The 11244-nt window shown below is 37.6% G+C and overlaps 1 pseudogene; it reads right to left on the bottom strand.

The window, feature by feature from the left end:
• Positions 1 to 11244, bottom strand: part of LOC102834056 — a 17461-nt pseudogene that overhangs the window by 3005 nt on the left and 3212 nt on the right.

An 11244-nucleotide genomic window follows, 5' to 3' on the forward strand; every position in this document is an offset into this window, starting at 1 on the left:
CTTGAACCTCTGGAAGTTCTCTGTCAATGTATGATCATAGTAATTTCTGTATTACCTCCAGCAAAACTTTACTCGCATGGGATATCAAAAATATTGTCCGATGATTTCTGCATTCCGTTGGGTCACCTCTCTTTGGAATGGGCACAAATCTGAATCTCTTCCAATCAGTTGGCCAGATAATTGTCTTCCAATCTCTGAGCCTGACCACATTCCACTGGGCTCACATGTTGCTGCACCCAGCAAAGGCCTGGGGGAGTTCTGTGGTTGTGTGCTCACCATCAGGGTCTGCCTCACTCTTCAACAGCCCTGTTCCCATGGGCAGCATTCACTGATGTCCTGCAGATGGCTCATGTTGGGAAACTTTTCCTGGAGAAGCTTCTTCATCCCGTGACTGGCACCCACTGGGACAACTTTGATGCTGTAATGGCGAAGGTCAAGCTCCTTGGAGTCGGGGTTGTAGTTGATGAGGAGGCAGTGTTTGATGGTGTACAGGTTTACCTTGTGCACGTTCATGGAGGGAAACAGGTTCTGAAACATAGTGGCCATGAGCTTGACATGCATGGCATGGGGGCAGAAGCTGTTGAACACCTGGAGGGGCAGGTGGGCACATTGCTGTTCATGCATGCGGTGCCGGCTGAGCAAGGGTACCACATCACACACCTGGGTGTACTTGTTCATCCGGAATGTCAAGGTGGGGCCTCCAGGAAGGCACATCAACTCAAAGTAGATGTTGGTCTCCATTTTGCTCATGATCAGGGAGTGTGTAACCCCATGGGGCCCCGCCACTGCAAAACAGTCTTTCAGCAAGTTCCGGGAAAAACAAGGCTCTGGAATACAAGGATTGAGGCATTTTGTGAATGGGTAGAAGAGGGAAAATAATGTTAAAATGCTTGGATGTCTTTTAAATCTTTGTTTCTCTTGCCTAATATCTTAAAATAGACACTTGAGCGGGGAGAGAAAGGAATAGCCAGAAACATCACCATAGAAAGCTTGTAAGTCTGTCTTCAGTCTATAGCTGATTGGAATACCTAAAATGAGGCTAGAACTTGCCTAGTGAGGGAGGCTTCATGTGTTGCCTTTGCATTGCATAAGACCATAGGTGGAATCCTGATCCCCATCCAGAATCTTCTGAGGTGGGAAATTTCTACTTAAAAGGTCAAGCCAACCATCCTGGAGCAGCTAGAAGAACAGAAGATACTTCTTGAAAAGAAAACAACAGGAAAAATAAAAAACAATAATGGAAGTCCAATTGACTACTACAAGAACAAGTAATTTATGGTCAGGTCCCCTCAGAACAAACCCCCTTCCAAGACTGAGATTCAAGGGGAATACATGGGCAGGTCTGGCTGGTGACCACATTGGCCTACCAATAAGGGGAAGTGGGGAAAAAACAGCAGTGAAGTTGTGAGCTAAGTCTGACCATGTTCAATAGACTCCTCTCAACCTGGATTGAGACCTGTTTGGCCAGCAGTATGGCAAGACCTCTGGACTCCTGGGCCCAGGGACAGGAAGATGGCCACAGAGGACTAGAGTGTAGAGTGAAGCGTCCAGCTGATATGTAGTGAAGGGAGTTGCACAAGGACACCCTACTTGCAGATAGTACTCATTTGACCTGGCTTCAAAGGCTGAATCATCAGAACTCAACTGGAGGAAGAAAGAAGAGGGAAAAAAAAGAGTAAAGCTATAATATGATGAACTTGACCTAGACTTATGGATGTAGTAGCTCAAAAGAGGGAATGAATCTTTACAGTGAGGATCATTGCCACCCCCTCAGTATACAGGATTGACAAGGATGAGCAACTTAGACATTGGTTACCCAAATGGGGGAGCTACAAAGGCAAGAAGTAACTGGCTTCCAAGCTTCCAAGACGGATCCTAGTTTCAGAGGGTACAGGGAAGGTAGAATCTCCACTGAGTGGTTTCAAACCTGTCTGGATGGGGCTGATGAAAAGAGATGAGGATAAGACTCTTGAGGTTCAATAGTGAATAATTGCTATCAGGACTGATTGTGAGTGTTACAAATGTAAACGTAGATGTTTTGTAACAAAAGGAAGGAAGTAGTTGATCTTGCAGTCCAGCAGTTGAGGACCCTAGGACCATCAAGGAAGAAGAGTGGAGTGCAGGACTCTATCCAGAGTAAGAGTGATTCCAGAGATGGAGACAGAGACGATGATGTGGAGAGATGGAGCAGCTGGGGACTCTGGACACAGGGAGGGAGAGGGGCTGTGTGCTGACAGGCAGTGGGGCAGGCTTGCGAGGTGTATGTTTTGGTTGTCCAAATTGTTATATATTCCTGAGTGCTTCGGTGTAAAAAAAAAAAAAAAAAAAAAAAAACAGAGGGAATGGAAGCAAATGCTGCTGTATGATGATGCATAGAGGGGATTGTAATCATTGTGCAATGAAACAAAATACAATAGAATGAATGTAAATCTGATGCTCTCCCATGTAAATTATCACTGAATTCACAATGAAAACTTTAAAAAAGTGTCCAAGACAAAGATAACAATTTGAGGAATAAGGTGTCCCTGATCAAACTTAACAATAATTGTGTTGCTGGTGCTTTGTTCTGTTGTGCTTTTTGTTGCTATGAGTCATAACAAACTGGATGATACCTAACAACAACATCATTAACAACAGCAATTTTTTTAAACAGGAAAAAATATAGGTTGTCCTATATCAAATTTGGTACACTATTGCATATATTGGGGGGGAACACATTGTTTATACTCATTTTAATTCACTAGTTTTTAACATTTAAAACTAATGTAAGAGTGTGAGATTTTTCAAAAATCAAAAGATTTGTCATCACAGGGCCTCTATTTTACAATTGGAAAATTAGTTACAGTTTATTGACAGTAATTATTTAAAGACATTCACTCTCTAAAGATTATCACACTTCCCATAAGTTATTTGATCTAAGACTGAGTATTAATCTCAGTAGCTACCTGTCATCAACTACTGCCAGTGCATTTTCTTATATCTGGACAGCTTTATTAATTTGTACCACTAGATTGGTCTCAGAAGAAATTTGGGTTTGAAATTTCCACCACTAAGTTTGAATTTCTTTATGATTCTATTCATTAATCTCTTCCTGTTATACTCCTTGATATCTCTTTGGGTAAGAGAAGTGCCTTCCAAGTCCCCAGCTACTAGTTGTGTGTTGGTAATGTCTCAATATCCTCTAACTAGAGCTCACTGTTGATTTCCAGATACTTTACCTATATGCTTGTTGCCGCTGTTAAGTTGGTTCCCACTCAAGCCACACTGTATAAAATTTCTGAGAAAATGCTTGTGTGTTTCAAGCTAGCAGTCCAGTGCTTATCCTAGAGTGCCACACCAGGACTCTCTGTTTGCTTGTTGCTGTTGTTGTTAGGCACCAGCGAGTCAGTATCCCTCATTGTTCAGGTGGGATATATTCAAGGTCATATTTTGCCTCTTGTGGACTTGTTTACATTTTCTTCAACTTCAGTTTGAATTTGAATCTGAGCAATTGGTGGTCTGTTTCACAATCTGCCCCTAGCCTTGTTTTGATTGATGATATGGAACTTTTCCATCGTCTTTTTCCACAGAAGTAGTCAATTTGATTTCTGTGTATTCCATCTGGTGAGGTCCAGGTGTATAGTAGTCTCTTATGCTGTCTAAAGAAGGTATTTGAAATGGCTATATATCATTGATTTTGCAGAATTCTATCATGTGATCTCCAACATCATTTCTATAACCAATCCAATCTCTAACTTATAGTTTGTAATGCTCAGTAAACAATGTTTCTGCTCTGCTGGATCTGTAGAAGATAAGGCTGACAAGGTTACTTATAGGTTGACATGATTTAACTGTGAATGCTAGTAGAGTTAATTATTATTATGAGACCTTGAAACTCTGACATAGGTATAAAACTAATCATCTTAGAAGCAGGAGGGAGGATCTCACTAACATCAAGAATAACCAGGGATAGAACAAATCCTTTCAATCCTGCATATGAAATCTCTTTAACCCAGGAACAGAAAGCTATGACACCAAAGGAGTAGCAATAGAGCAGCAATAGTAGAACCAAGAACCAGAATGTGAGAAAGTTGTGGGCATCCCAGCCCACAGAGAAAGTAATGCTGAATGCTTTGGGCAAGAGGTGTGATGTAGACTGGGATGTCTGCAGGCACGAATGGAGCAAGAGCCTAGTGACTTCAGGTTGAAATTTATAGTGGAGTAGTGTGCCCTGTGGGCATTTATCAGTAGTTGATTGCAACAACTCTGAACTAAGCGTTTTCACTTCTTATATTGTAACCTGCTAACTTCCCTAATAAACTCTTTAACTGTGAGTATGGTGTCTGAACCTGTGTTGCCTTTATAATTAAGTACTAAGCACAGTAGAGCAGTAAACTGATGTAGGAGGTATGGTTGGTACAATCACTTTTTTGTAATATAACACATGAAAGATTAACCATAGTCTATTCTTCAGAAAATTTAAAAATTCTGTAAACTCCTTAAATAAATTTTAATAGTAAACTCTTATAAACTGCTTTTCTGCCATTGTCTCTTATTTCAACAGACAATCCTATTGGATATAATGTTCTATATTGTTGTTGTTGTTAGGTGCCATCAAGTCTATACTGAAGAAATACTTAAGTATTTCTTCAGAGCATTAGTTGTAGGGGTAGTCTAGCCTCAAAATTAAAAAAAAAAAAAAATGGATTCAATGAGAATTTGAAGTTCTACTCTACATTTCTCCCCCTCTGACCAGAAATATTCTATAAGATCCGTGTTCAAAATGTTCAATTTTAGTAGTTGGGCATCATCCAGTTCTTTTTACCTCATTTCTAAAGAGACAGATGTTCCTATTTCAGTTCCTCCTATGATTCCAGACCTTCCTTCCTGTGCTGCTCAATGTGAAGAGAGAAGGATGGCAACTGGCAAGCTTTTAAATCTCCAGACACTAATCAAAGAAGTAGGAATTAAAGGAATAAATCTAAAATAATTATCAACCCAATTGATTGGAATATCCCTAATGACCAAAAAACTCCAAATGCAGAAAATAAATCCAACAGTACAACCTATTTGCTTGTGCATAGGAAGTATCAGCAGCTGCATTTTGTTTTGTTGTTTTTGTTCTGTAGAAATACAGTGCTGGTGTAAAGCTGTAGGATAAGCATTGGACTGCTAGCTGCAAAATTGGTGTTTCAAATACATCAATCATACCCTGATCCATACAGGATCACTGAGTTGAAACCAACTTGACAACACTTAAAAACAACAAAATATTTAACAAAATTATATATGTGCACATATACCAATGAATATATATGCTTTAAAAGTCTGTGGAAAATTCTATTATATTTTCATTCCACTTTCCAAGAATGTTTTTGAAGCCCTCTCATATATATGGTGGTGATGGTGGTTGTGTGCCAACAAGTTGGTTCCAACTCATAGCTACTTTGTACAGTGTTTCCAAGCCTATAAATCTTTTAAAAAGCAGAAAGCCTCATCTTTCTCCCATGGAGTGACTGGTAGATTCCAACTATTGACCTTTCAGTTCGTATCCCAGCCAGTAATACACAAGGATATCAAAGCTCTTTCATATGTACAAATTAGTGAAAGATTATTACTACAAAATCATAGACAAGTATACTAAATAAAAATAATATGTGAAAATTACTTCTCAACATTTCCTCCATCTTGGCCTATGCACTTTAGAAGATAACATTTCCATCTCTTTAAATCTTATTCAAGAAGTCTTGGTGGTACAGTGAGTTAGCATTGGACTAATTACTTCAAGATTGGTGGTTCAAACCCACCAGCTGCTCCGAAAGAGAAAGATGAGGCTGTCTACTCTGATCAAGATTTACAGTCTCTGAAACACTAAGGAACTGTTCTACTCCATTCTATAGTCAGAATCCACTAGGTAGCAATGGGTTTGATTTGGGATTTTAACCCTTTCTCCCCCCCAAAAATTATGCAATCTTTCATTTGCACCAGAGTGAAACAGCAGTTTTAGAATTCTGGAGAACCTCAAAGCATTTTCCCTTTCAATGATCTTTGAGTTTGGGATAATGAAAATAAACCTGAAAAAGGATGATTAGGGCTATATGGTAGACAAGGGTAGGCTTCCCAATAAAATGAGTAGATGAATTGTCATAGTTTGTGTGTTGGGGGGGGATCTGGGTGTAAATTTCCTAGCCTTTTCTCACCAATGCAGTTTTTATTTTTCATAAAACTTCTATCTATTGATTATAATTGACTGGTATATTTTGAGAAAATCTATCAAAAAACTTTAATTTTTTACTAAGAATTGTGTAAGTTAAACCAACTGAAACATACAAGCTGTTAACTTTTGTTTCTGCTGTGAATTATTGGTCTTCTTTGAAATAAGGAATACATGAGATTAGTCATTTCTTTGAAAATTGATGTGGATGGTCTGCCACTGCATGCTTCATCTTCATCATTGTCTCATCCCTTCTTAAAACAAGTTATCTATTGGGAAACTGCTAATTTTGTTCAGACATTTTATAATAAGTTTAGGTGTTGGTTTTGTTAAATGCCATGGAGTCATAGTAACCCTTTACAGAGTTACAGGGATTGGCTGATGGGTTTGAACCATTGACCTTGTAGTTTCCTGTCCAGTGTGTATTCTATAGCATCACATCAAGACTCATAACAACAAGTTGTTGTTTTTAAATACCATTGAATCGGTTCTGGCTCATAAAAACTCTGTATAAGGTTTATTAGGCTTTCTGATCTTCACAGGAGTAAAAACTCCTGTCTTTCTCCCATGGAATGGGTGTTGGGCTTGAACCAATGACATTGTGGTTTGCAGTTCAGTGCTTATCATATGGAGTCACCATGGTTAGTACAAGTTTATTTTGGTAAAAATATCTATGAATAGTTTTTCACAATATGCATTTTTTCATGAACTTTTTCAAGACCCCTTCTATATATTTTTTTGTTAAGTGCTGTTGTGTAAGCATAAGGTTTCTAAGGAGTGGCTGGTAGCTTAAACCACTGACCTTGTGATTCACGATCCAATGCTTATCCTACCATGCCACACCAGAACTACTGTATATATACAAATTGTGCCAATTCAATTCAGTTTTTCAGGTGTATAGCATAAAATATAGCAGTTCATTAATTATGTTGTATAACCATTATCCATAATGCCAGACTTCTTTTCATCATAAATAGAAACAAACTGCTAAAAAAATGGTTTCTTCTTTCTCCCTCACATCATCGGTAACAACTGATAAACAGAAGTCTCTACACATTTGCCTGCTCTTGTCATTTTGTATATATGATATTACATAACATCCATCCTCCTTTTATTGACTTATCGTACTTAGTGTAATACTGTTGAGGTTCATGCATATTGTGGTATGTATCTGGTCTTCATTTCTCTTTGTGATTCACTATTCCATTGTATGAATGTTCTGCATTTTTTCTTTAATTAATTTACCCATCAATGGATATTTTAGTTGCCTTCATATTTTGGTTATTGTGAATATTGCTGCAATGGACACTACTATACAGTTATTTGTTTGTATCTCTACTTTCAAGTCTTCTGAGTATCTACCAAAGATTGGGATTACTGTGTTATGGTATTTATACTTTTAATTTTTTGAGTAACTGCCTACATTTCCACAACAGCTGAGTCCATTTGCATTCACACCCAAATAATAATCCTGGTGTGGTACTGTGGGTTAATGTGCTGTACTACAAAGTTGGTATGAACCACATATTCAGCAATGATTTCTCACCAGCCATTCTTCGGCCACCCTGTACAGGGTTGTAATGGGCTATAATCGATGGGATGGCACTTAACAGCAAAAAACAAATAAAAAAGGATATAAATTTTATCTTTGTTGGTGTGGTGCTGTGGGCTAATGCGTCAGACTGTAAAGTCATTTGAACTGCCAGGTCAGTGGTTCAAGCTCACCAGCTGTTCCTTGGAAATCCTATACATTTGCTATGAGTCGGAATCGACTTGAAGACACTTAATAACAACAACAATAATATCTTTGCTGATACTTATTATTATTTTTAAATTAACCATCCTTATAGGAATGAGGTGATATAAAATTGTGGTTTTGATTTGTATCTCTCTGATAAGTAAAGTGTGTAAGAATCTTTTCAGGGTTTTGTTTTGTTTTGTTTCTTATTTTAATAATCTCTTTAATGAAATGTCTCCTTAAGTCTTTTATTTTCCTATCTCTCATTTTTTTTATTGAGCTATTTATATTTTGTTGTTTAAGAGTTTTAAAAGTATTGTTGTTGTTGTTAAGTGCTGCCGAGTCAATTCCGACCCATAGCAACCCTGTACAGGGTTTCCAAGGAGCAGCTGGTGAGCTTGAACCACCGACCTTGCAGTTCAAATGGCTCTGAACCTGGTGCATTAACCTACAGCACCACATCAGGGCATTAAACCATCATTGGATGTGAGACAGTTTAAGACTGTTTCCCCAATCTATAGATTGTCTTTTCACTTTAATAAAAATTCTTCTGATGAACAAAAATATTCCATTTTTATGATGACCCATTTATCCATTTTGTTATTTACTTTTAAAAAATTTTATCACATAACCCATTGTTAGAATTTCTGACCAATAACTACACCTCTATAATTTTTATAAAAAATGTTATGGATTAGCTTTCATATTAAACATTTAACTAATACCTGACAAAATTATTGTCTGCTTTAAAATTTTTGATGATATCATGGGGTTTGGGAGTCCTTGTGTGACATTGTAGGGATAAACACTGGACTGATAACTGCAAGGTTAGCTTTTCAAACCACCAGATGCTCCTCAAAAACTCTATACTGGGTTGCTATAAGTTGGAATGGACTCCATGACATTTAACAGCATCAACCACAATCACCATATGCTTTTAGTAACAGCAAGCATTCTGAAACCAGGTAAAAATATTTTTCCCTAAGAGTTTTTTTAATAACATCACAAAATATGGATATTCTAGAATTGTTTAATTGTTCTGGTGAAGAAGTTGTGCATAGACCAAAAGGCAGTTGTTAGAACAGAATGAGAGGACTCTGAATGACTTAAAATCAGGACAGATGTATAATAGGTTGTATCCTTTCACCATGTTTATTCAATCCATATGCTGAGCAAATAATCCAAGAAGCTGGATTATATGACTAGTTGTTATTGTTGCTAGTTGCCTTTGAGTCATTTCCAATTATTAGCAACCCTATGCACAACAAAAGGAAACACTCCCCATTCCTACACCATCCTTAAAATGAGCCTATTGCTGTTGCTAGTATGCCAATACATCATGTTGAGAATCTTCCTCATTTTCATTTACCTGCCACATTACCAAGCATGATATCCTTCTCCTGGGGTTAGTCTCTCATGATAATATGTCTGAAATAAGAGAGACAAAGTCTTGCCATCCAGGCTAATGAGTATCTTGGTTTTACTTTTTCCAACACAGACTAGCTTGTTCTTCTAGCAGTTCACGATACTTTTAAGATTCTTCTCCAACACTTTTAATATTCTTCTCCAATACCATAACTCAAATGCATCAATTCTTCTAGGATCTTCCTTATTCATTGTTCAATATTCACATGCATATGAAGCTATTGAAAATGCCATGGCTTGAAGCAGGTTCATCTTACTCCTTAAACCGACATCTTTGCAGTTGAACATTTTAAAGAGATCTTATGCAGCACATTTGGCTAATGCAATATATCATTTGATTCTTTGATGGCTGCTTCCATGATTGTTGATAGTAGATATAAGAACAATGAAATCCTTGACAGCTTTAATCATTTATCCATTTATATGGATTTTACTTATTGCTCCAGTGGTGAGGAGTTTTGTTTTCTTTCTGAAACTCATAGCAAAGGCTGTGGTCTTTGATCTTCATCAGTAAATGTTTTAAATCCACTTCACTTTTAGGAGATCTTGTAGTACAGTTGGGCTAGTAACCAGCAATTTGGATCCAAAATTGGCTCCAATGAAAAAGGATGAGACTTTCTAAACCCATAAATATTTACAGTCTCAGAAAACCTATATAGAGTTGCTTTGAGTCAGAACAACTTGATGATACACCACCATTAATCTCAGCAAGCAAGTCTGCATCATCTGCATGTGATTCGGATGACACCGTTTTCTTCACTAAATCCAACTTCTCTGATTATTTAATCAGCATACAAATTGAAAAAGTATGGTTAAAGGATGCAATCCTGGCACACAGCTTTCCTGATTTGAAACCATTCATAGTCTCTTTGTTTTGCTTGAATGTCTACTCTTGGTTTATGTGGCTGGAATAAGACTCATTAACAACATTTGATATGCAGACGATACATTTCAGTTTGCTGGAAGTGAGATGACTTGAAGCACTTACCAATGTAGGCCACAGCCTTCACTATAAATTGTGCCTCATTTTAAAGAAAACAAAAGTCCTCACAATTGGACCCACAAATAATAACAGGATAAGTGGAGAAAGATTGGATTTGTCAAAATGTTCGTTTTGCTTGGAACTATAATCAATGCTGATGGAAGCAGCAATTAGCACACCAAGTAATGTATTTTATTAGCCAAATCTGCTGCAAACAACTTCTTTAAAATGTTAAAGAGCAAAGATGTCAGCTTGAGGACTAAAATACACCTGCCCCAAACCATGCTATTTTCAATTGCCTCATATGCATGTGAAAATTTGAGAATGAAAAAAAGAAGATTGAAGAAGAATTGATGCATTTGAGTTGTGGTGTTGGTGAAAAATACTGAAAGTACCAGGGACTGTCAGGGAGCCAAAAAAATCTATTTTAGAAGAAGTATGGCCAAAATGTTCCTCAGAAGCCAGGATGGCAGGACTATATCTCTTATACTAGGACATGTTGTTAGGAAAGGCCACTCCCTGGAGAGAAGTACATCTTGCTAGCTAAAGTGGAACAATAGCAAAATAAACAGACTTCAAGGGGTTGTATTAACACAGTGGCAACAAGAATGGGCTCAAATATAACAATTGTGAGGATGGAACAGTATGAGGTGGTGTTCCTTTCTGTTGTGCTTAAGGTTGCTATGAGTTGGAACCACTCAAAAAATCATGGATTTTGATAAAATTTTATTGCACATATATGTACTATGTGTATTCTGGCGGTAGAATTGCAGAGATGAATCCTGATTCTACAGATTCACAAAGCTGTACAGATCACTGTCAGGTGGTTTCATGCACTGCATCTAAGCTAGCAACTTCCTAAGAAACATGAGAGACTGAAAATGTCAATGTGCAATTTATGTCCCA

This window comes from Chrysochloris asiatica, unplaced genomic scaffold, assembly GCF_000296735.1.
Source record: "Chrysochloris asiatica unplaced genomic scaffold, ChrAsi1.0 scaffold00088, whole genome shotgun sequence".
Classification (NCBI taxonomy): domain Eukaryota; kingdom Metazoa; phylum Chordata; class Mammalia; order Afrosoricida; family Chrysochloridae; genus Chrysochloris; species Chrysochloris asiatica.